This window comes from Octopus bimaculoides, chromosome 7 (assembly GCF_046866305.1).
Source record: "Octopus bimaculoides isolate indiv1 chromosome 7, ASM4686630v1, whole genome shotgun sequence".
Taxonomy (NCBI): Eukaryota; Metazoa; Mollusca; class Cephalopoda; order Octopoda; family Octopodidae; genus Octopus; species Octopus bimaculoides.
The window spans coordinates 84,404,380-84,431,879 of NC_142934.1; the positions used below are offsets into that span (position 1 = coordinate 84,404,380).

General features: G+C 37.0%; 1 protein-coding gene and 1 long non-coding RNA gene across 3 annotated transcripts in view; one reads left to right on the plus strand and one right to left on the minus strand.

The window, feature by feature from the left end:
- LOC128248394 (four-jointed box protein 1-like) overlaps positions 1-27,500 on the plus strand; it is a 199,427-nt gene that overhangs the window by 12,679 nt on the left and 159,248 nt on the right. The window lies entirely within an intron of this gene.
- Positions 2,214-27,500, minus strand: part of LOC149134797 (uncharacterized) — a 33,939-nt gene continuing 8,652 nt past the window's right edge. The window contains exon 2 of the long non-coding RNA XR_016242682.1: positions 2,214-2,379. This is a non-coding gene — a long non-coding RNA (uncharacterized LOC149134797). The remainder of the gene's footprint in view (positions 2,380-27,500) is intronic.

The following is a 27,500-nucleotide window of genomic DNA, read 5'->3' on the forward strand; positions in this document are numbered from 1 at the left end:
TTTGTTTCTCCCCTCTATGTTTATCCCCTTGTGGGCAATAAAGAAATAAGAAACGTTAGCACGCCAGGCGAAATGCTTAACGGTATTTCGTCTGTCTTTACGTTCTGAGTTCAAACTTCGCCGAGGTCACCTTTACCTTTCATCCCTTCGATAAATTAAGTACCAGTTGCGTACTGGGGTCGATCCAATCGACTGGCCCCCTCCCCCAAAATTTCGGGCCTTGTGCCTAGAGCAGAAAAGATTACGTTGTCCGCAAATGATAGCACATCGTTGAACAAATGATTAGTAATAAGATCTACTCTAAGTTTACACAAGTTGGTATTGTTTGAATTTTTATTCTTCTTGACCGTTTGTCAACAGTGTCCCAGAATTCGTTGGGCGCTGGTGAATAGCAGGCAAATATACAGATATCATCCGTCATCAGTACAGGGTCAATGGGTTGTGCTGAAGTATGCAGTCTTGGCTTCTATACTCGAGAAATATGTAGAAAAATAAATTACCACAATAAATACTAACATCCGGAGAGATAATAGATTGACTGTACTGCAATGTGACATTGTTAATACCTTAAAAATTTATGGACTTAAAATAACTATCGCCAGTAACATTAACATCATAATTTTATAAGGTGTTGTCTACATCTAAGTGTATGTCTTATGCAAACCCAATGGAAAATTCACCTTAATATAGACTTTTGTCATTCACTCATAGTTTTCAAAAACTTGATCAACAATATTAGTGGCAGAATCTTCAACACCGGTCTAAAAATAAAGAAATATTTGATAAGGTGGTTTTTCAAATACGATAAATCATTAGAAGCCGGTGGATTCAAAGATAACATTACATATAGTCCTAACTCCCAGCATCCAAACCAAGGAAAAGACGCCGCTACATCATCTGTTTCATAACTTCTCTTCCTGGAAATGTTTTGTCTAATATAGGGAAAATTAAATAAATAGATAAGCGTTCGTTGTCAGCCACTGTCATAGAAAACTATTCAATAGGAACAATCTTAAACTGAATTACAGCTGTAGTTCTACTGTGAAAAACATTATAACATGTAAACCAAATAAGTTAACTAAGGTTATCTACACGAATAGTACCACAAACATATGTCCCCTTAATATAGCATGCAACGCCGAAGCAGTTATTTATGAAGCAGAAGTCATTTCCTCCAACCAAATCTTAACATCGTACATATACACCGTTTGTATGATACACGGGAAATATAAACGAAGATGTTTTAATAATACATCTTCCTTCAGAAATATAGAAAGCAGGTGTACAGCTAAACAATCTAATCAAACCCACCCGAACGTCGAAAGAATATGTTACACATTTTAGTATATGGAGGTATAACTAAGTGCAGTTACATCAATATGCAATATATCATACTTGTGAGAACTTTTAACCTAGACAGCATTACTGAAAATCCCACATACTACGAACAGTTATTTAGCGGATATTTCAATAACAAGTTGACGTTTGTTGTTCAGATAATTGCTTAGCATTTGCTGGGTATGGAATTTAAAGTTACGGTGTATCGCTGTTAACAGATTATGTGTGTGTGTGTGTGTGTATGTGTGCGCGCGCGCGCGTAAGTGTGTGTATTATATATATATATATTCATATATATATTTATATATATACATACATATATGCATATATATATATACATGTATATTTATATATATATGCATATATATATTTATATATATATATTCATATATACATATATACTTATATATATATATATATATATATATATATATATATATATATATATATATATATATATGCATATATATATATATATATGCATATATATACATATATATATATATATATATATATATATATATATATATATATATATATATATATACATATATATATATATATATAAAGCTAAAGTTTGTTCGCAGTTGTAGGTCCCACCCTACACTCCTATATCCAGTGCAGTACACTGCGGGGCATCAAACCACAGGATAGGCTAGTGAACGGAATATGAGCCACTTAACAGTATCAATAAAACACAGAAAAATATGTACGTGTGCATGTGTGTGTGCTCGTATATATATATATATATATATATATATATATATATATATATATGCGTACACATATAAATACACATACATACATAAACGTAAACACATGTATGTATGTATGTATGTTTGTATGTATGTACACACAAGTTTTCACGATGACTGTTACGTTCTAGTTTTTATTTTTTCATTTTTATCCAACCGTTTTTCATATTTTCGTATGAGTTACTTGCAGTTTGTTTAGAACAGTTCCTAAATCCATTATCAACATTTCTAGATCTTCACAGTCTCATCTCCATGTTGAAGTACGTGCTGGTGTGTACGGCATCTTCTTCATAGTAGAAAGAAAAAAAAAGCCAATGTAATTGGTGTCAAGATTATCACGAAGTCACACAGCTATATAAACATATGATATACACCAGGGCTCGTGAATGATACACTGGTTGTACAGATCACAGCGGAAGGCATTGGAAAATGAAAGGAGCACCTAAATAGTACAAATAAAGCTCTAAGCTATACAACGACTCCATTTCTATACATAAGCATTCAGAGAGGAAGATAACACATACGTCACGTCCGGTTACACTAAAGACGTGAATGAAGGTATAAACATTTACAGCGAGGCTTTTACCTTTTATATTGTTTCTGTTATTGGATTGCGACCATACTGGAGCACAGGGTTTAGTCGAGCAAATATAGTTTAGTACTTCCTTTTCAGAGTTCGGTACTTATTGCTTTGATCCCTTTTGCCGAATCATTAAGTTACGGGGGGGGGGCTAATTAAACCAACACGGTTTGTCAAATGGTGACGAGAAACACACACACACACACATACATACATACACACATACACATGCATGCATACATACACACACATAAACATACATACATACATACATACATACATACATACATATATACATACATATCTAAAATTAGGGAATGGAGCTGATAAAATCCAGGCTACATATGTTTCATAGCTAGCCGAACCTCAAAAATAGTAATTGTCCAAACGAGGGGTAATCCGCTAGCTACTCGTCGGGCCAAATATACCTCAGTTAAATTAACTTTACAATGTCGTCAAGGACTCCCATGTTGACTCGCAAGAGAGTTAGTTCCAGAGCATAAATAAAAGTGTTGAGGTCGATTTGTCTGACTGAAACCCTTCAAAATGGTGCCCCCTCATGAACTCAGAGAATGATCGAAACAAGGAAAAACAAAACGTCTTTAACCCGTCTCTTTTCAAATTTCTGTTGAAATTCATTGACTTTGTTTTAATTTTTAGATAATAAAGAGTTTAGTAAAGCAACTTTGTCATTATTAATCTGATGTTTAAAACATATTTTCATAAAGCTTTGATAAAAGTTTTTAATTTAGATCACTTAACAACAAGAAATTCGTATTAAAGAACCAGGAGCAGTTGGTATGAAAAAGGTTAAAATACAATATTTGATGCCATAAAAGACGCAGAATCATAAAAGATGGTCTCTAATTTCAGCAAAACATACTCTGGAAAGAAATTTTTAGTGCATTGAAACTTATAGGAGACATAACTCCGCATACAGGACTCAAAGAGATTCTTTTATATTATTTTTTTTCTTGATAAAAAAAATTGCGTTTTATATACTATCAAATAAGTCACACATAAATTGTATGATATAAATCTAATGCATACTAATTAAGGAATAAATCAATGCATACAATACCCTCATATAACAGAACACAAAATGCATTGCAATAAACCGTAAATTAAAACTATACATTACAAAAAGACTAAAATTATAAGCCATTTTTTTAAAATCAAAAACTAACAATAAGCATGTAAAACCAAGAACAAGATACAGATGTCTGTGATTGCAAACGAAAAAGTTGTAAACTTCACGACTCCCAAAATGCTATATTGGCCATACACATACAACACTCTCCTGGCAGTTTATTATGCACTGTCAATAAGGAGCGTTTGCAATGTGCCAAATTACACAAAGCAGAACAAGATAGGAAACCACTAACCACAAATAAAAATCTACAGTCGACAAATGACGTATAAATTTAAGAGACAAACATCAAATGGATATGGTATACGGTTGGGATGGATTTCGTTATAGGTCTGTTCAATCCTATGAATGTGTAGTAAAGAAAGATCGCTTTGCAACCGCGTGGTTCCGTGTTCGTTTCAAACTGTGCAACACCTTGGGTGTCGTCTACTCTAACCCCGGGCTGACCAGTGTGCGAATGAATTTGGTACACGGAAACTGTGTAGAAGCCTGTCGTAGATACATACGACATATATGCATACATACGACATACACACATACATACGACATATATACATATATATACATTCTCGCAGATACACACTGACACGCGCGCGCATATATATATATGTATATGTATATGTATATATATATATATATATATATATATATATATATATATATATATATATATATATATATATATATATATATATATACATATATATATATATATATATATATATATGTAAATATATAAAAATAAAAAGATAAAGAGAGCAATGGTAAGGTTGGAGAAATATTTAATGGATAGAGTCTTACAGCTGTTTCTGGGAAGATCCAGTACTTCCCTTCATTGGAGATAGAAAAAATAAAGGAATCTATTATTATATCCATCTTTTTCAGCATATCACACTCTATATCACTTCATATTAAAACTATCCGCCTATGGATATAATAATAGATTCCTTTATTTTTTCTGTCTCCAATGAAGGGAAGTACTGGATCTTCCCAGAAACAGCTGTAAGACTCTATCTATAAAATATTTTTCCAACCTTACCATTGCTCTCTTTATCTTTTTATTTTTATATATTTACATATACACACGCTAATACACGACTTATAATCCCCAATCCTGTTCATACAACGACTGGGGCAAAACTAGTCGGTATACAGCATTTACTCGATATTACCTGTATCCTCTTGGGTTTGGTTAAATCCAATACCCTCCTCAACCTTATATATATATATATATATATATATATATATATATATATATATATATTCTCCTAATTAATAAATAACTCGGACAAAATAAATTGGTTAATAGATATTCGGTTATAATGTCTTACGTTTAAGCTGGTTCCCATGCATTTCCCCGAAGAGAAGTTTACATTTTTAACATCGCCGATTCCTATTGATCGTATAAATTGTAATTCTTCGAAACATATGTTGGAATAAAAGTATGCAGTTAAAATATGCGTTTTACTCCATTCATTAAATTTAAATATATATATATATATATGTCTTTGTGTTTATGTTTGTCGACACCTCCTCACTCACACACACACACACACACACACACACACACACACACACACACACACACCGCTTGATAACAGATATCGGTTTGTTCAGATCATTATAATTTAACGGTTCGGCAAAAGCGACCGATGAAAAAATATCCAAACTTAAGTACTGGAGTCGATTTGCTCGACAAACCCCATGGTTCTCAACTATTTTTTTTTTCTAGCTATGGACCCCTTTGGTTACAATTTTATTTTGGTGGACACTCAGTCATTCGACGTTTAAAAATTTCTCACATTTAACTACGTAAAATATTTGAGAAGAAACTTGCAATACATACCAATACACACCTCTAAAGCAAATTTTTTTCAGGGGTACTTAAAATACAATTGTGAATTCCCAAATTATTATTTTGTTATGTGGGACCTCAAAAACCTTATATGGCCCCCTTATAGAACCCGGTTGAGAGCCATACCCTTCAAAGTGGTTCTCCAGCATAGCCGCAGTCTAACCACTGAAACAACTCAAAGAGGGGGAATCGATTAGATCGACCCCAGTGCGTGACTGGTACTTAATTTATCGACCCCGAAAGGATGAAAGGCAAACTCGATCTCGGCGGAATTTGAACTCAGAACGTAAAGACACGAAATACGGCTAAGCATTTCGCCCGGTGTGCTAACGTTTCTTATTTCTTTACTGCCCACAAGGGACTGCACACAGAGGGGACAAACAAAGGCAGACAAACGGATTAAATCGATTACATCGACCCCAATGCGTAACTGGTATTTATTTAATCGACCCCGAAAGAATGAAAAGCAAAGTCGACCTCGGCAGAATTTGAACTCAGACGAAATACCGCTAAGCATTCCGCCCGGCGTCTAATGTTTCTGCCAGCTCGCTACCTTAATACAATTGAATATTGATATTAAGTACTCTTCACAAGGCTCAGCGAAGGAGCTCCTACATGGTCGTACGATCAGCTAGATATAGCAACCAAATTTCTCTCAAATTACAGCCTACAAACCATTAACCCGAGCTCTTGAATGAGTTTCTCTATAGACACTTCCTCTGCTAGAAATAGCAGTCAATCTAGCTATCCCTTAAATCATATTCTTCAGTATAATCCAAGATACACGATGCCCTGAAAAAAAATATTTGATAGTTTATAGATGTAATGTCCATAATCACAAGTCCACCCGTTTAAGGCTGACTTGGGGCTCAAAACAACAACAACAATAACAACAACAGCAAATAACACCGAACCAACGAGACGGCTAATTAAAGGCATTCTATGCGATATGTTTGTCTGCAAGAAAAAACAGCCAAATCTCCCTCGAATCACACGATAACGTCTTTTGGAAACAAGCAAGGAACGTTGAATTAGAACAGTATTTACATAGTAATCATTGGTAGTCGCATGTATGCTGATGTCTCAGGACACTATACTGACTACGATTATCTCTACTATAATAACATTTAGTACAATAGTTTGTATTAGTACACTGTTGACATTTTCCATGTTCTGTAAAGTTGTGTTCATCTCTCTCCACCTCACGTCTCTCTCTCTGTCCCGTCCCACTTCTTTCTCTCTCTCTCTCTTTCTCTCTCGCTTTCTCTCTCTCTTTCTCTCTCGCTTTCTCTCTCTCTCCGTATTTCTCTCTCACCTTCTTACCTGTCTCCCTTACTGTCTATCTGTCCCTACACACACACATCACACAAACCACATTCATATAATACATTTATATATATATATATATATATATATATATATATATGTGCATATATATACATATGCATATATATACATTTATATTTATATATATATATATACACACATATATATGCACACATATATATACATATATATATACACACACACATATATATATATATATATATATATATACATATATATATACATATATATATATATATGCATACACACACGCTAACAATCACGCAAACATACACACACACACCCAAGCATACACACCCTTGCACACATAACCCATATATACCCCCATTCACACGTACCTCCCATACATCTAACACACACACAGACACACACACACCCATATATACGCGCACGCCTACATACACGTACATACACTGCCGCATACACATGCACACACACACACACACACACAGGAGTGCACACACAAAATAACACACATACCTGGCACGCATCCTTACGCTCTCACACACATACGCACGCACACACACATAAACACACACATACACATACGCACACACACACACACACCTCTCACATACACAAACACACACATACACATACACACATACACATACACACACATACACACACGCACACACACCTCTCACATACACAATACTCACTCACATACACAACACACACGCACACACGAAAACATACACAATATACACAGACATGCACGCACAAAAAATATACACACGCGCACACACACGCACACGGACACACACATACAGACACACATAAAAACACACGCGCATACACACACACACGCACCCGTACCTAACACTCACAACCCCACACACATCACAATCCCACACACACACGCACATCCACACACATACACACAGACACGCACACACCCACATACACACGCACACACCCACATACACATACACACGCACACACACTTCTCACCAACACAACACACTCACACAGACACACATACAATAACACACACATGGGCATAAACAACACACGCACATACAATAGCAAACGCACGCACACACACGTACACAGCAACGCACATATACACAACATACACATACACACACGCACGCACAAAAACATACACATACACACACGCGCACGTACAAAATACACACACACACGCACACGTACCCAACACCTACAACCCCACACAAACATACACACGAACACTCACATACTCAAAAACTGCCTGCTGACCCTCCACTAACCATTGTCCATAAGCACCCACTAACTATTCCTGCTACTAATTCCTTCCACTACGTCACACACACAAACACACATACACACTAACAGATAAACCACCAAACCATGCACACACACACACACATACATACGCACACACACGTTCTGTTATCACCCACACACTCGCAGACTCTCGCGTACGCACAGATATTCACCTCCCTTTTTCACTCTCCTGTCTTAGAAAGAACTTTTCCCCCACCACCTCCTCTTCCGGTCCATTCACAATGTAACCTCGTGGGCATCGGTGCCATTTTCCTCTTCCTCCGTTTTTCCATTCTCCGAACTTTCTGTCTTTCCGACGAAGGGCTCCGCCCGAAACGTCATACTCTCTCTCCTTCCTTTCCCGAGCTTCCAATAACACTATCCGTATCACGTCCTCACTTTGTTGTTTTTTCGTTATTGTTTTTTGTGTTTTTTTAACTATATATATAGAGAGAGAAAGCAGTAAGTCGGCTAGTGAGTAGGGAGGATGCATATGTACAGAGAAAGGAGAACGAAATGGGATGGTACCGTGCACCGCTTAGAGTAACACGAAATAGCCATGAGTGTAAGTGTGTGTGTATTATGTATATGTGGAGGTGCAATGGCCCAGTGGTTAGGGCAGGGGACTCGCGGTCGTAGGATCGAAGTTTCGATTCCCAGACTGGGCATTGTGAGTGTTTATTGAGCGAAAACACCTAAAACTCCATGAGGCCTCGGCAGGGGGTGGTGGCGAACCCTGCTGTACTCCTTCACCACAACTTTCTCTCACTCTTACTTCCTGTTTCTGTTGTGCCTGTAATTCAAAGGGTCAGCCTTGTCACACTGTGTCACGCTGAATATCCCCGAGAACTACGTTAAGGGTACACGTGTCTGCGGAGTGCTCAGACACTTGCACGTTGATTTCACGAGCAGGAGGCTGTTCTGTTGATCGGATCAACTGGAACCCTCGTCGTCGTAACCGACGGAGTGCCACGATTATGTATATGAGAAGAAGCTTTTCTCTTTTCTTTATGCATGTTTCATTGAATACATTCGTTTTAGATTTGTCATATTTTCGTAGTAACCATTTTGAAATTGCTAAGCAACTGCAGAGTTCCTACATCCATATCCGATGTATCTAGTTCTTGTGTGTGTGTGTGCGTGTGTGTGTGTGTGTGTGTGTGTGTGTGTGTGTGTGTGAGTGTTATTGACATCTTGTAATCTAGATGAACCTTTTACATGGTCAGGATAACGGCAGCTAAAACGTCTCGCCCTCCGCTTTGATCCCACCAGTCTAGTGAAGAGAATGTTCTTCAAAAACCAACAGAACCAAAACAGCAGCTGACAAAGTATGCATGATCCCATCGTAGGATCGACGGCTCCCTATAACAATAGCTAGAAATTCAAAAATATAAGCATTGTTGCTTGGTGTTCATTATAACACCAGTTTAGAGTCGGGTATTACTTAGGCGACATTGATGTACATCTCTAAAGCAAGATTATTTTTCTCGGGATTCTTTGGGTTTAGAATTGAGCGTGCTGGCAGTATTATGCAAGCAGCTCTTTAATTTAATTTTGCGCAGATATTTCACATTACTTTCGAAAACAATTTTTCCTTTTCAAGTTAGCTTAGGAGGAAAATAAGACAAATACACTGCAAACTAAATTTATAAAGTGAAACAAAATTTTTTAATATATTTAAAAGATTGCAAAGAAACAAATATATCTCATAAATGAAAGTTACACACACACACATACACACACACACACACACACACACACACACACACACACATATGTATATATATATACACACACACAGATGTATATATATACACACACACATGTATCTATACACACACACACACACACATGTATACACACACACACACTCACATGTATATATACATGCACATACTCATACATATGTATTGTGTGTGTGCATGTGTATGTATGTATGTATGGATAGATGGATTGAGTGAGTGTGTGTGTGTGTGTGTAATACACACATGCGTACACACACACCCGTACACACATATTGCTTACGTCGTAAAAATTTAGAAACTTCGAGGGACGTAAAATATTTCATTTTTAGTAGTGGGACTCGAAGTAGATAAAGCTATAAATAATAGCCTGTGTCAATTGGGTTGAAAAGTCGTGAAAACTAATCTGTTAAATTCTTAGATCTTACAGGTTTATATTCTTACACTGAGTCCCTATAACCCTCTTCAAACTATCTGTACACAATGCTTTTCAATCTGATGAAAACAATCTCTTTCGTTGGCCAAAAGGGAAGAAAATGGCAAATTCCTAGCTTTTGATTTGCTTCTGTCAATATAGCTTTGTAAGCTTTCGATAGGGTGACGTGACACCTTGGACAAGTGTCTTCTACTATAGCCTCGGGTCGACCAAAGCCTTGTGAGTGGATTTGGTAGACGAAAACTGAGAGAAGCCTGTCGTATATATATATGTATATATATATATATATATATATATTTGTGTGTATTTTTGTGTCTGTGTTTGTCCCCCTACCATCACTTGACAACCGATGTTGGTGTGTTTACGTCCCCGTAAATTAGCGGTTCGGCAAAAAACCGATATAAGTACCAGGTTTGCAACGAATAAGTCCTGAGGTCGATTTCTTCGATTAAAAACATTTGAGGCGGTGATCCAGCATGGCCACAGTCAAATGACTGAAACAAGTAAAAGAATAAAAGAAAAAAATTATCATCTACATCTCTCTCTCTCTCCCTCTCTCTCATACACACACATACATATACATATAAACACGCGCGCGCGCGCACACACACACACGCGCGCACACACACACACACACACACACACACACACACACACACACACACACCCAGTATTGGCGAGCTGGCAGAAACGTTAGCACGCCGGGCGAAATGCTTAGCGGTATTTCGTCTGCCGCTACGTTCTGAGTTCAAATTCCGACGAGGTCGACTTTGCCTTTCATCCTTTCGGGGTCGATTAAATAAGTACCAGTTACGAACTGGGGTCGATATAATCGACTTAATCCGTTTGTCTGTCCTTGTTTGTCCCCTCTGTGTGTAGCCCCTTGTGGGTAGTAAAGAAATAACACAGTATTGGTGAGATTCCTTGGAAACTACCTTGGCTCACATCAGTGCCTGTGGTAGAAGAGGCGAAACTAGAAGAAAGCTATAAGCGAATATCATATTTCATGCGTGTAAAAACAACTATTATCAGAAAGTATGATACATTTTTAGTACAAGATGTTTTTGTATATACGGGCAATTGAAATGCTCCAATTTAAAACAAGGAAATAAGCCAAATTTCATGAAATGCAGATGAAAAAGCAAGAAAGGACCACCAGCCTTGTGTTGCATGAAACAATGAGGGAGTCTATACTGAAGGGTATGCCTACGGTTGTTGTTTTTGTTGTTGTTGTTGTCGTTGTCGTTGTTTTGTTTGGTTTTGCAGCCGCGTGGTTTCCAGTTTGATCCGGCTGCCCAGCAACTGCCCAGCAATTGGTCTCAACTTCAAAGCCTCGGTTGGACAAATATTTTGTGAGTGGAATTTTGTATGCTCAAGATGAATATAGATAGGCGCAAGAGTGGCTGCGTGGTAAGTAGCTTGCTTACCAACCACATGGTTCCGGGTTCATTCCCACTGCGTGGCACCTTGGGCAAGTGTCTTCTACTATAGCCTCGGGCCGATCAAAGCCTTGTGAATGGATTTGGTAGACGGAAACTGAAAGAAGCCCGTCGTATATATGTATATATATATATATATGTATGTGTGTGCATTTGTTTGTGTGTCTGTGTTTGTCCCCCCACCATCGCTTGACAACCGAAGCTGGTGTGTTTATGTCCCCGTAACTTAGCGGTTCGGCAAAATGGACCGATAGAATAAGTACTAGGCTTCCAAAGAATAAGTCCTGGGGTCAATTTGCTCGACTAAAGGTGGTACTCCAGCATGGCCACAATCAAATGACTGAAACAAGTAAACTGCCAAACATTTGAACCTCACATAAAGAGCCCAGTCACCTACAAAACCTCAACAGCTACAACAACAACAATTAGCGTAATCCTCATAATAATAATTTTTGCGGTGGATGGAAGACTCCGCCCATTCTTTTTTCCTTTTATTTATTATTTTTTTTTTTAACTAATTACGATAACAGTGGCTCCTCCTAACGGGCACAGCAACACTAATTATATTTTTGACTAAATACAAAGCAATTTTGAAAGAGGAGGTGCTAGGATAGACTGAATCAATCAGTACGTTCTTTCTTTATAAAAGGGTATCTGTTCAGCCAGATTCGCAATATAATCAGCGAAGCATTAAATTACAACCTTGTAACCTGTCTGTCTAATATGGTGTCATTTCATGGAGTTAGTTGACAGGCAACCTGCTTCAACCTTGCTTCAAGCTTAATTCCCTCTCCACCCCTTACATTGTTATTAGCAATGTCGCGCGCAAATGGAAGGAAAATGAGTCTTTGGTAGCGCTTAACCACATTCCCGGTAATAAAAGCTATTAATTCTCCCTCTGGCTCTTCATTTAACATCAACTGGGCCTTGTAGTGGGGGTAAAAGGTAACGGCAGCGTCTTTTATTTATTTATTTATTTTTTGCTTGCGGTTTCATATTTTTCTTCTTTGCAACGTAATCGTAATCCCACCCATTTTAGGGGCTGGTATAATATAATCCATACACGTGACGCACTTTGGCGGTTAGCTGTCGTAAGGGACGTAATCACTTCCAGATTAATTCAGGAGGGATAGGAAGTTTAATTTTTTGAATTTTATTTAAATCAGAGTAATGAAGACACGGTTGTGTGGTAAGAAGATTGCTTCCCGACCACATAGTACCTGGTTTAGTCCCGCTGCGTGACACCTTGGACAAATGTATTCGACCGACCAAAACTTTGCGAGTGGATTTAGCAGACGGAAACTGAAAGAAGCCCGTCACACACACACACACACATATATATGTGTATATAGCGTCAATGTATCATTTATCCGGAAAAGAATCACGCTCTAAAGCACAGAGTTCAAATTCCGCCGAGGTCAACTTTGCCTTTCATCCTTTCAGGGTCGATAAATTAAGTACCAGATGCGTACTGGAGTCGATCTAATTGACTGGCCCCTTCCCCCAAAATTTCGAGCCTTGTGCCTAGAGTAGAAAAAAAAAGTACTGGGGTAGATTCAATCAACTAAAAGAAGAATTCTTCAAGGCGGTACTCCAGTATGGCTGCAGTCTAATGACTGAAAGAAGAAAAGGATAAACAATAAAATGGTGTCCACATTAAATATTTCTTTTCTTATATATTCTAAAGATCTTGAAATTTATAGTCGTAAAGTAATATAATATAATTGATTATTCGGATACCAATTATTTGACTTGGTGCTATATTTTATCGAACGCATAAAAATGAAATGTTTAGTTTCTTCCTGTGGGATTTGAACTCTCAACATTAAGAGATGCAGCTAAATACCACAGAGCATTTTGTCTCGTAAATCAGCGAGTCTACTAACCTTGTTTTACTGAAACTGAGAATCGTCCACCGTCTCGACTACCATATTCAACATTTCATACGATATATATCACCATAGCCATTCTTTGAAATATGCACCCAACCCAAAATATATCTCAAACAGTCGATGTGATTGGTTAATAAAGAGGACACACACGCACACACAAACTTTACATCAGAGTTTCCCAACCTGGAGTCCGCAGTCACTTGGAAATCTCCAACTGGGAACTCGTGAACTGTGTTCAAAGTAAAAGGATTACCGAGTAAGTAATTAATGTTGTAAATAGCTATTTTCAGTTTGTCGTTGATAAATTTGGCACTCTTGTCAATTCAAAGTAAAATTGTCTTATCGGAATATCAACAGATTTTCCGCTTCCAATTCTGATATCTGATTGCTTTTAAATTAAGACAGAAACTCTTTTAATTGTAATCAATCACCGAAGCGTAATTGACATCTCTAATTTTAGTAAATAAACATGTTTGGAGGATGTTTTTATTAATGCTTAAAAGCGGCCGATTTGCCATCACTTCTGTTACATACATCATACATGCATGCATACATACATACATACATTGTTGGCACTCCGTCGCTTACGACGTCGAGGGTTCCAGTTGATCCGATCAACGGAACAGCCTGCTCGTAAAATTAACGTGCAAGTGGCTGAGCACTCCACAGACACGTGTACCGTTAACGTAGTTCTCGGGGATATTCAGTGTGAGACAGTGTGACAAGGCTGACCCTTTGAATTGCATACACAAGAGAAACAGGAAGTAAGTGTGAGAGAAAGTTGTGGTGAAAGAGTACAGCAGGGTTCGCCACCATCCCTTGCCGGATCCTCGTGGAGCTTTAGGTGTTTTCGCTCAATAAACACTCACAACGCCCGGTCTGGGAATCGAAAACGCGATCAAATGACCGCGAGTCCGCTGCCCTAACCATTGCGCCTCCACATACATACATACATACATACATGGAGACAGACAAACAGGCAGGTAGACAGGCAGACAAAGAGGCTGCTGCCTCGTTCTCGAGTATAACCATCGCTTGAAGCATTTCAGAATCGGTCTCATGTGTAGCAACACAGGTGTGACTTTTTAAAGCGGCAAGTGACCTACGCTCTTTGGATCAGATCTTACATACATACATACATACATACATACATACATACATACATATAACTCACATTTCTATCAATAATTGCATGTCGACGTGACAATCTCAAGAAGCTAGGGTTTTCATAAAATGAAGTCAAGCAACTAATTCACACATTGCAAATATAATCTGTAAGCGGAACATTAAAGATATGCAAGACTTTTCTCAAATTTAAAACGTAAATTTGTTTTTGTTATCTACATTCCAACGGTGGAGCTTTGTATCTTTATCAGAAGTCAGCTTCTCCTTTGCAGGAAGATTTCAAATACCTAAAAGTCCAAGAGAACATACATGCATATATATACAAACAAAGACACATTCTCGGGACACAAACAAACAAACACATGTGCAATACGCACCTCCACACACACACACACACACATACACACACTCGCGTGCATGCGCTGTTTTTAAGTTGCTGCTAACACAGTGTCTTAAAGGTAGCAAGCCGGAAATTACATACTTATATACCGTATTTTAACGTTTATAAGGAACCCTCGTGTGTAAGGAACGCCTTAAATTAGGGGGCTTAAAATTTGGAATAATGGTTTTGTAAGGGATTATTATACTATCCATGTGTAAGAAATTCCCATATTTTTTAAACCCAATTTTTGACAAAAATGGGTTCCTTATAAACGTTAAAATACGGTATATATATGTATATATATGTGTGTGTGTAGTGTATTGTGTTATACATATATGAGTGTGTGTGTGTCCGTGTGTCCATTTATGTATATATTATATTTGAAATAAGAATGACAAATATTTATTTAAGGATATTGCAAACTCTTTTTCTCGATAATTGTCAAAGCATTCGCATTTTTGGTAACGCTTCTGCATCTTCAGCCAGTATCTTAGAGTCACAAGCGTTTCAACCCTTACCCTACATGCTTCGCCGGAGGGGGCAACGAAAACTGAATAAATAAACTTTCGCATGAAGAAGAGTTCCACCTGCAGTCTCTCTTCAACCACAACTAGCTTGAGGTGGCCTTAGCCGCCGGGGTTATCTCTTAAGTAACTTTCTTCAAATGGTTTGGTTCCAAAGCGATCTTCTGCAAGAAATGGCTCACTGATCTCGCTGGGAGACTGCAGGAACTGACGCCAGTGGAGAATAAAGCTGCGTGCCATCTTTTGACAAAAACTTAATATATTGTGTGCCATGTATGCACATACGTGTGTGTGTGTGTGTACGCACGATACACACAAATGCACACGGTCACACATATATATGTGTGTATGCATGTATATGAATGTATGTATTTATATGTGTGTATGTATACACGCATATACATATCTATCAATCAATCACTCAATCTATCTATCTATCTATCTCTCTATCTATCTATAATATATATATATATATATATATATATATATATATATATATATATATATATATAAAACTCCGATAATAAAATATTTGTCAATTGCCAATCTTTACTTCATAGACATAACACACACACAGCTATGTCGTCATCGTCGTCTGCGTTTCAATTTTCTTTTATGCCGTTACATGTAAATCCTTTATATTTTTCCTCATTCATTGATATTCTTGCCATCTCCTCACCATCTGCCTCTATCTATTCACTCAAGCACATACAAGCTATCTGAGAGACTGCTTTAACTGAAATCCTTTCTATTTTATTACCAGACATGCATGTAGATTCTGTCTCAGCTCACTACGTTTTCTTTCGACACCCCCTGCCCAAACCCCACCCCCCTGTTCTCTGAACTGTGATCATTTCTGTCTGCCAATTCTTCTTTCTTTCCTTCATTCTTCATTTTTTTTTTTTTTTTCATGGCATTCCTTCCAATCTCTTTAACACATCTGCAAGCCCATTTTAAAGAAGTTTTATAAATCATGGCACCATAATATTTTGCTCCAAATATAGTTTTGCTTGCCGCCTTTCTCTTTTTATTATTATTATTTTTGCTTTGTATGTATTTTGTATTGTTTTATTATTATTATTATTATTATTATTATTATTATGGTTGTTGTTAAAAATGATAATAATAATGATGACGATTATGATGATTTCATTCATTTGCCACCAGGGCAACGGATGACGATGACACGATGATAATAATAATAATAATAATAATAATAATAATAATAATAATAATAATAACGATGATGATGATGATGATATTTTGCGATATCGTTTTCTACTGGTTATTTAAATATCCCATAATTATATCCAACTTTAAGAAGAGGAACGAAAATGTGAAGGAAAAAAAAACAAGAAGAAGAAGAAGAAGAAGAAGAAGAAGAAGAAGACCACCACCAACAACAGCAGCAGCAGAAGAGGAACAACAACAACAACAAAGAAGCAAATGATATGGCTCTCTGTATTTTTGTCATTTTCGTGACTGCAACCAATAATTATATTATATGGAATGAATTTTAATATGCTCTGAGAATCCTGCAGCTACAACAACGACGCCTTGTATTTTTTCAGAATGACGAGTAAGAGCAAATAGAAAATAAATTTCCTGTTATTATTGACAATCTTTCACTACCGTAAATAAGTAATCACAAATGATGATTCAGCAGATAATCTGTAATATATGATGAGTCAACAGATTATCAATAATTTTCGATGGTAACGTTCGCTGGGGCACACAGACACATACATTACATTGTATATTTGATTTCGTGGTCAACGATTTCGCTTCAGCTACTGAGTGTTTTAATTCAGACGATGTATCTCACTCACATTTGCTGCTATCATTAAATATTTACTGCTATCATTAAATACTGTGTTTGTTATGAATCAAAAGGTTTTATAACATAGTCTTATAATGATAGTTGACAAAACTGTCATTCTGTCGTTTACCATGATGACGAGGGTTTCAGTTGATCCAATCAACGGAACAGCCTGTTCGTGAAATTAACGTGCAAGTGGCTGAGCACCCCACAGACACTCGTACCCTTAATATAGTGCTCGGAGATTCAGCGTGAAACAATGTAACAGGGCTGACCCTTTGAATTGCAGTTATAACTCGTTCTTGGACTGGGGCAGTGTGAAATGACTGGCAATCCGTCGGTTACGACCAAGAAGGTTCCAGTTGATCTGATCAACGGAACAGCCTGCTCGGGAAATTAATGCGCAAGTGGTTGAGTACTCCACAGACACGCGTACTCTTAACGTAGTTCTGAGAGAGAGATTCAGCGCGATACAGAATGTGACAAGGCTGGACCTTTGACTTACGGGTACAATTCATTTTTGCCAGCTGAGTGGACTGGAGCAACATGAAATAAAGTGTCTTGCTCAAGGACACAGCGCACTGTCAGGAATCGAACTCACGACTTTACAGTCGTGAGCCGAGCACCCTAACCACTAAACCGTGCGCCTTCACTACAGTCAACAAATATATCTGAACCAATCGAAAGAATGGGAGAGGACAATCCATTTATGAAAACATCACCTGCCAGCTCTTGGAATTGAAGGCGCGAGGCTGCTGGTCATGGAGGTGCACTCACGATCTAGTGACTGTGGTTTCGATTCCCAAACTGGACGGTGCGTTTCGGTTCTGAGCAAAATACTTCATATCATCTGGAAATGAGTAATCCTGCGAAGGACTGGTGTCCCATTCAGGGGCGGTGTTGTGATCTCGGTGTAAAGCTTTTAAAGCAGTGTTTCTCAACCATTAAAATTTCTTTTTTTTTTGCCTGTTGACATCTTTGGTCCCTATTTTAAATTTCCTGGGTCTCCATAGTCATTCGACAAATATTAAAAAAAGAGAAAGTCCTACTGTGTTTTTATAATTAAATATTAAGAGGAGTAGTCTTTTATTTCTTTTACTTGTTTCACTCATTTGACTACGGCCATGCTGGAGCACCACCTTTAGTCGAACACATCGACCCCAGGACTTCTTCGTTGTCAGCCTAGGACTTTTTCTATCAGGCTCTCTGGTCGAACCGCTAAGTTACGGGGACGTAAACACACCAACATCGGTTGTCAAACAAGAGTGGGGGCGGACAAACAGGCACACACACGACGAGCTTCTTTCAATTTCACTCATAAGGGTTTGGTCGGCCTGAAGCTATAGTAGAAGACACTTGCCCCAGGTGCCTTGCAGTGGGACTGAACCCAGAACCATGTGGTTGATAAGCAAGCTACATACCACACAGCCACTCCTGCGCCTAATATAAAAAAATTAAACTATTTTGTGTATAACAAATTCATTTCACATAAATTTTAACAACCGATGTTGGTGTATTTACGTCCCCTGTAACACTAGTGGTTCGTCTAAGGAGACCGATAAAATAAGTACTAGGCTTACAAAGAACAAGTCTTGGGGGTCGATCTGTTCGACTAAAGGCGCTGCTCCTGCATGGCCGCAGTCAAATGACCGAAACAAGAAAAGGAATAAAAGAACAGAAAAATATAACCTCATATGGACCCCGAAGGGTCGTATAAAACCCCGGTTGAGAATCACTGGTTTAAAGTAACAACAGTTGATAGAACCTAATTTAAGCAGGATCGCCTGCTACACACCCTCCTATGTTGCTTACCTGTCATTGAAGGCCTCTTACTCTCATCATATGCTAGGTTAATGCATCCCAACGTGTTTCTTTTTTGCCTTCACTGATAGTTTTTCAACGTTTAAGCAGCGCCATTTTAGCAGCCATTGTGTGTTGTTTGTGGTAATGCAGAGTACATTGTTTGGCATTCTGCATAATTTGTTATGATATCGTTGTTAGGAAGAGATTAAAAAGCTTAGAAAGGATTGGTATAATCCAAGATGGATCAAATGTTACAAAGTGTTATTGTTTCTTTGCATCAGCGAAATGCCATGTTTATCAGTGTTCTCTGTACGTTTGTTTGAAGTCTTTACTTCTCTATATCTGTAGAGTTATTTTATGTAATTTTCAGTACATCTATGCTCGTTTATCACTGGTATTTGGGTCCATAAAAACAGTGATAATTGAAATGGTGATAAATTAATCATCTCCACACATCTTGTAAATGAAACGATTGGTATATTCATTGACACCAAACTCGTGCTCAGCACTACGAAGCTGCTACCGTCATGTATTTTCTTGATAATCTTTACTTTTCCAGTTAAAAAAATATTCTCATCTGCATCGTTTGTTAGGATCAGGCGCCTTTGTCTTGGAATGAATGATAGGTTCATTGACACCAAACTCGCGGTCTCCAGCAGCGAAGCTTCCACCCTCACGTATTTTCTTCCATTCAGCCTTTTCCTATACAGAGAATAAACATGTCTGCGGAGCATTGTGTGGTGGTCACTTAGATGTGTGTTTGCAGTACAAGCAGAAATCTTCGACTGATCGCCGACCCGTGTTGTCACAGATGAATCCGTCATAAGTGTAACCTTCTTCACATTTAAGCATACCGCGATATCCCCAATTAGTAATAAGTGGATCAGGGATAATCGAGGCAACGTGTACTGTTTGTGGTTTCTGTCGTATGCTTGTAGCACTGAGTATGATAATTATACTTGATATTCTGTTACGATGTGATTTTGACAGAAGATTGTACAAATTAGCGATATTAAGGAATCAGTCTTCTAAAAGTTTTGAGGTGGCGCATGCGCGTGATATGTGTCTAAATGGTGCCACTTGACTTCAATTTTTATCGATAATTTTTCCCCAGCTTCAATATTTCTGATATCTAGCTGTGTTCATTCTAGTAGTTGTAGAGGTTAGAACGTGCAAGGATTCCTTCAGGCACATAACTGTCTTAGTTATATCTTTGTAAATTTGTTTGGCCCGGGGGCTTTTCAGTTTTAGGATTTTTCTATTAGGTTTCTGATGCCTGATAGGAGCAAATACGAGAAAACTCGTAGTTAAAACATGTTGTGCAGAAACGTTCGAAATCTCCGCAGAGAATCTTTTAAGTTCAATGATACAAATTTCCGGTTTAAAAGTGATCTAAAATTTGAAAAAGAAAACTTCAATCAAAAATTTCGAGTTAATTTTTGTCCTAATTGCCAGCTTAATGACTTAATGACAATGTTACTGTACTAAATTCTTCATTATCATCAAAATTAATTGAAACAAAGCCAATATTTCTACAAAAATATAACAACAGTTAAATAGAAGTTTATTGGTTTTATTTGCATATATGCGTGTGTGAGTGTATATATATACATGCATACATACAGGCATACCTACATATCCTATATATATATATATATGCTGTTAATAATAAACAATTACTAACTTCACAATTTCCATTTTCTTCCTCTTTTAAATGAACATAAACTATGTTTTTATATATATCTATTATTTTAAGGAAATTCATTCCCCGAAAATACTAGGTATTGAACTAGTATTTTTTTAGATGAAACCATCCCTTCATGAGGTTAACACAACCTCAAATTCAATTCAATAATTTTATATATATATATATATATATATATACATATATATTATAGGCATAGACATTGGGTTCTGCTCAAGATATTCACAGGATCTTCCAGACCAATATCTAATGGAATTTCCAAGTGTTTTGTTTTTTGATTTTTGTTCTCCTCTAAATTTTGTGGTAATCTACTGTCTTTTGTTGTTTTTTTTTCTTTTTTTTTTTCTTTTTTACATAAGCGCAAACATGGCTGCGAAAATTAGAAGCTCGCTTTAAAACAATGTGCTTTTGGTTTCAGTCCCACTGTGCGGCACCTAGGGGGCAAAACGTCTTCTGCTGTAGCCCCGGGCTAACTAATGCTTTTTAAGTGAATTTGGTAGATAAAAATTTTGAGGAATCCCTTCGCGTTTATACATACATAGACACACACACACACATACATACATACATACATACATACATACATACATATTATATTATATATTATATATACACCCACACACACACATATGTACACACACATGCTTTTGTGTTGTTTACCCCACCACCACCGCCTGACAATAAGTGTTGGTTTGCTTATATCCCCGTAACTTAGCGGTTCGGCAAAAGCGAACCGACAAAAATAAGTATCCGGACCTATTTGTACGACTATACCCTTGAAGGAGGTTCCCCAACATGGCCCCAGTTCAATGACGCAAACAAGTAAACGTTAAACGTCTTTTAATCAACAAATTTCAAACCCAGTTCCCAGCGTAATTCTGACTAGACTCGTTAGATTTCGGCGGCTTTTTAAATTATCAACGCCAGCGTGAAAAAAAAAAAAAAAAAACGAAAAAAAAAAAACGTTCACGCTCTTATACTCTTATGTTGGCCATGTCATCACCTGCTGATGAAGATGAGGGTATATATATAATTTTATATACACATTTCTGATAGAAACATGGGTTCCATGTCCAAGAAACAGATATATAAAACAAGCATGCTTATTTCAAAGTAGGTACTTTGTTGTATTTTCACTTAATCGGTCCATTTTACTTAGTTTTATATATTTGTATCTTATTTCTCTGTAAGTGGATTTCTTGGTATTTCATTGGGCCCTTTGCGAAACTTCTTCACAAAGAAATATTCTTGTTTTGTCTACGAAATATTTATTGCTATTAATAATATTTTTACAGCCAAACTTTCTGGATTTTACCACCAATGTTTCTTGTGTGTGGGGGGTGGGGTGTATATATATATATATATATATATATATATATATATATATATATATATATATATATATATATATATATATGCATATAATGTATATACATATGTATAATATTGGGGGGACAAACACAGACACACAAACACATACATACATCTATATATATACATATATACGACAGGCTTCTTTCAGTTTCCGTCTACCAAATCCACTCACAAGGCTTTGGTCGGCCCGAGGCTATAGTAGAAGACACTTGCCCAAAGTGCCACGCAGTGGGACTGAACCCGGGACCATGTGTTTGGTAAGCAAGCTACTTACCACACAGCCACTCCTACGCCTATATTTATATATATATATATATATACTTACAAATTGGTGACGCTGCGTTCGGTCTATATATATATATATATATATATATATATATATATATATATATATATATATATAAGCTGCAAACAGTGTGTGTATATACACAAGCTTATATACACTCAGTGCTCGTGTATATTTACGCACGCGAGCGTTTATGTAAACCAGTGTATATGTGTGTGTGTGTATATATATATATATATATATATATATATATATATAATACACATACGCCCGTAAAGGGACGTAACTCAATACGGTACGAAAGCAATTTCTCCATTTCCTTTTTGATAAGTATCAACTATTCACAAATAATTATCTAGTGATGACAGACAATTAGATGGTTGTTGAAACTGTCAGACAATCGGGTATGAACCATACATACATACATACATACATACATACATAGACGAGCGGACGGAGGTAGATAGATAGATAGATAGATAGATAGATAGATAGATAGATAGATAGATAGATAGATAGATAGACAGATTGACTGGTAGTTTACCATTATGTACCGCCACGTAAATGTGCTGCTTTTATTATAAGTTTTGTTTACATTCTAGCATGCAGCCTTCCAAAGTATCACCGCTCGTTTGGAAGATAAATGTGACTTAATCCTGAGGAATTGTTTAAAAAAAATTCAAGACCAACCGGTTCGATCCCATTCTCTGACTGCTAAAGAAGCAACCGTGGGCTTGAGTTCACAGCAACGTATATATGTATGTATGTGTGTATATATATATATATATATATATATATATATATATATATATATATATATATATATATATATATATATATGTATGTATGTATGTATATATGTATGTATATATGTATGTATATATATGTGTATATGTATGTATATATGTATATGTATATTTATATATATATGTATATGCATATATATATATGTATATATATATATATGTATATATATATATGTATATATATATATATGTATATATATATGTATATATATATATATGTATATATATATATGTATATATATATATGTATATATATATATGTATATATATATATGTATATATATATATATATATATATATATATATATATATATATATATATATATATATATATATGTATATATATATATATATATATATATATATATATATATATATATATATATATATATATATATATATATAATACAAGGAATATATATACATGTATACACACATATATGTACATACTTACATCTACATGTGTATATATATGCATATCAGGGTACAGGACGTTAGAACAATAAACTACAGACAACGGAACGAACACATAGGAAAACGGAAAGCCACTTGGAATATCCCTTCATCAGCTGTCTCTATTCTATCTAGACGTTTCGAAGATAAGACAGAACGTACTCTAGAATAGTCTCTTCCTGAGTAGTGGATCAACCCACTACACAGAGGATTCCAAGGTGGCAAACACAAACCAAGACAGGAAAAATTGGACAGTGAAAACAACATTCAAAAGCCGTACGGCCAAACGCAAATCTGAGGTAGAACGCTAGTAGTTTGTCTTGCCTTCACAGCGGCTGGAGTGAAAAGAAAGTTGACCACAGGTCACACGAGAGCAGAGAGGATGGTGGAGGGAGGAAGTGGAACAAGGAGGAAGGGACAGAAGCAGTGAAGTAGAGGCCAGGACAGAGGGGTAGATAGGAAGATAGAGGAAGACAGATAGATAGATAGATAGATAGATAGATAGATAGATAGATAGATAGATAGAAAGATAGTCACGTCAGAATAATAGTAGACTTACTTGCAAAAAAGGACGTGTGCGTTCAATAATGTAATAATACAAGGAATATATATACATGTATACACACATATATGTACATACTTACATCTACATGTGTATATATATATATATATATATATACAGAGAGAGAGAGAAGTGGGGAGAGAGAGAGAGTACTGAATAACTATATAAGAGGGTGGGAGAAAGTAAGGAAGATAATTGAATATAAATATATGAACACAGAGAAAGAGGGACGAACGAAGGAAGGAAGAATAAATATTACAGGGTTATCGAAACAATTTGAATTTCATTCTGAGTGAAGTTAAATACGGAGATGAGAATTCCTGTTTCAGACCCCTTGGGTGTCATTAAGGACTTTTAGTAATAAAAGGGATCTAACAGCAGCGTAGGGATGAACCCCCATAGAAATATCTTCTGTCTGGGGATCACAGGGAGTTATTTCAGCAACAATCATCGGTTAAATGCCTTTGGGAACCAATGGTGCGACCAAATAGGGAATTGTTCGTCAATTTCACTCCGTTGGGTTTTAAACGTTATTAAATAAGAGAACTGCGATGAATCAGTCTTGTAGACAATTAAGAACTGGTGTTTGATTTTAACTTTCCTATGTATATTTGTGATAAAGGCTTTTTTATATTGCTATATAATCTGATAAATCGTGAAGTGAAGAAGATAGAGTTTTAGGGAGAGGGTTAGGATTAATTTTTTTGACATTTCATGCTTTATTTTTTGCGATATACTTCTTGCTAGTTAGATGCAGCGCTGAATTTATAAAAAAAAAAAAGTTAACGGAAAACGAAATACGGTGACATAGCGAGAATGTGTGCCGCACGGAACAGCCCATAAGTTTGCCGACCGACCCCGCGGGACCCTTAGGCTTATACAAACTGGTACTACAGACCCCCAAAATGCCGCCTGCCCCCCTTCATAGCGCCTCCCCTCTCCTGGGCGGACTAACTTCCACGTCCTCCCTGTTCCATTTACGCTACTGACGAAAATGATATTAATGTCATTTATATTAAAGTTATTGAATGTGTGTGAGAGGGGGGGAGAAAGAGAGAGAGAGAGAGAGATTTAATTAGACCGTATACGGAACCGTGAGGGAGTTTCAGCACAGTAAAGCGATCTGCTAGAGAAAGGAGCCAAATTTCCCTCAAACTGGGTATCTTTTTTTCCTTTCATCTTTTACTTGCTCAAATCATTGGACTGCGGCCTTGCTGGGGCACCGCGTTGAAAAATTTTACTTGAAAGTATCGACTCCAGGACTTATCATTTTATCTTTTGAAAGTACGGTATTTATTCTAACGGGTTCTTTTGATAAACCGCCAAGTTACGGGAATGTGAACAAACCAACCCCGGTTTTCAAGTGGTGAGGACGGTAACATACACACACATACGCGCATATATGACGGGCTTCCACACAGTTTTCGTCTATTAATTTCACTCACAAGACTTTAGTCGACTCACGGCTATCGTGGCAGACACTTGCCCAAGGTGTCTCGCAGTGGGGACTGAACCCGAAACCACACGGTTGCAAAACGAGCGTTTTAACCACACGTCCATGTCTGCGCCTATTCTAGAGAGATGAATGGTTCTCCGTCGTTCGACGATGAGGATTCAGTGGTTGGACCAAATTAATTACCTATTCATTGAATTAACGTGTAAGTGGCTAACTGACCGAGTAATCCTCAGTCACATGTACACCAAAGTGTGTGACAAGACTGTACTCGTTGAATTATGGGCACAATCCATTTAAGGGGCTTTAGTACAGTTTCTTTCTCCCCTATTTCAATTAAAATATCAGGGTCAACTCGAAGTTTATGGGATCGAACTTGCAACCGCGTAGTTGCGATGTGAACTTTTTAACCATTCGGTTATACTGTGCGTGGCTTAGTGGTTAAAGTATCCGGCTGACAATCTTAAAGTCGTGAGTTCGATTCCAAGCGTTGCATTGTGTCTCTAAGCAGGACCCATTATTTCTCGCTGCTCCTGTCCAATCAGCTGGTAAAAAATGAGTAGTACCTGTAATTCAAAGAGGCCAGCCTTGTCACATTCCATGTCATACTGAATCTCCCCTAGAACTACATTAAGAGCACGCGTGTCTGTGATGTGCTCAGCCACTTGCACGTTAATTTCACGAGCAGGCTGTTCCGTTGATCGAATTAACTGGAACACTCGTCGTCGAAGCCGACGGAGAGCCAGGCAGTAGCAAAATAAAAGGCAGAAATATATATGACCTGAATGTTTGAAATGCCTTCTTGCACAGTAGCAGCACATCTGTGTCGACACTTTCGCAGACGATGCTATAGTAGAAGACATTTTGCCCCAAGGCGATACTGTGGGATCGATCACAGAACCATGTGATTGGAAAATACACTTATTAAACTTAACGGCTGCATTTGAGTACTTGTTCTTCATTTTTCCCTTTCTTTCTTTTTTTTTTTTTTTTTTGGTTAATTCTATTCTTCACAAAATTTGAATCTGCTATTCGCTATTCGATTTCAATTTTTGTCTATACCTATTTCATGCTTCTTTTCTCCTAAAGAGCATTGACAATGTAACTGAAGCGGAAGAACTTCAACAAGAAATCGAAACCCTCTCGCGGAGTTGGTTCGGTTTGTTTCCCAAGAGATTTGGCGTTAAATCATCCATCAAAACTTCTCATAAAAATATATATAAAAAAAAGAAAGAAAACAAAACAACAACAAAACAAAAACGTAAATGTACCGAGACAATATAATTCTAAAAAATGATAATTTGAGGTCATGTTTCCATGTAGATCTTTCTGCTTCAATAAACATTCACCTTTATTGGTTTTCCGCTAAGTTTTAAAACGAAGTATTTGAGAAACGTTGCGCTGGAAAACCTAAAAACAAACA